The sequence below is a fragment of the Bombyx mori genome, chromosome 3 (genome assembly GCF_030269925.1).
Source record: "Bombyx mori chromosome 3, ASM3026992v2".
Taxonomy (NCBI): Eukaryota; Metazoa; Arthropoda; class Insecta; order Lepidoptera; family Bombycidae; genus Bombyx; species Bombyx mori.
Genome location: NC_085109.1, coordinates 13,459,216 through 13,460,203, shown reverse-complemented (window position 1 = coordinate 13,460,203; position 988 = coordinate 13,459,216). Strand labels below are relative to the sequence as shown.

The following is a 988-nucleotide window of genomic DNA, read 5'->3' as shown; positions in this document are numbered from 1 at the left end:
TCATACAACATTGTTACATGATAATAACACACAACATATTATGTAAATATAGGTATATTATCCACGCGTGATAGTAAATAGTATTTTCCCCCACCTATTCGCCGATAGCCTAGGGGGCTAATTCTAGTCACGTAGACAGGTAGATGAGCTCATGGGACTCAGCCTGGAAGAGTTTGCTAAAATCTTCCCTAGCTTCGCTGAATCTACCACGGCATTGGAATCGCAACTGAGGAAGAGACCGAGAGTGGATTGAATGGATCCGAAAGGTCTCAAATTTGCGTATGGCTAGGTACAGACTCCCAGTGTGTGCCACAAAACAGCTATGTGCTCTGGTTTTGAAGATTGGGGCATCCTTTGGATCAATGCAGTTGAGACTTCAATCTTGTCTCACAATGCGGTACTTATGAGCTGCGATAGCTGCTTAACATCAAGTGGGCCGTGAGCTAATCCGTCGATCTAAACTAATAACAATAGCAAATCTGCATGTGAATATGAAGTTTTTAATGTAACTTTCAAGTGAAAATGTAGTTCTTTTTCAGCATAGGCTGTTGTGACCGTGTGGCCTAATGGATAAGGCGTCGGACTTCGGATCCGAAGATTGCAGGTTCGAGTCCTGTCACGGTCGTGACCTTAATCCTTTTTGTACTTTTTTTTCCAATATTTTATACAACAACATCACAATTTTTCTGTTATTAGTAAAACAATTTAAGTAGATTATGTATCTATATATTAATACGTGAAGCAAAAACTTTGTATACCTTTTTACGAAAATTGCGCGGACGGAGTATGAAATTTTCCACACTTACAGAAAATATAGAGAAGAAGTGCATAATGCTAATATTTTTTTAAAAGATACTTTAAATCAAAGAAAACCTTACACACACTACCTACCATGTATTTGACGCATACACGCATGCATACTATTTATTGTCAAACTTTTGTTCTTGGAGTCTGTTGTCAAATTGAGAATAGATTAAATATTGTTTGC

General features: G+C 37.9%; 1 non-coding gene across 1 annotated transcript; it reads left to right on the top strand.

Annotated features, from left to right (window-relative positions):
• The first annotated feature begins 552 nt into the window (after window positions 1–552).
• On the top strand, window positions 553–625 carry TRNAR-UCG (transfer RNA arginine (anticodon UCG)). Its single transcript has one exon. It is a non-coding gene; the product is annotated as a tRNA-Arg (tRNA).
• The last annotated feature ends 363 nt before the right edge of the window (window positions 626–988 follow it).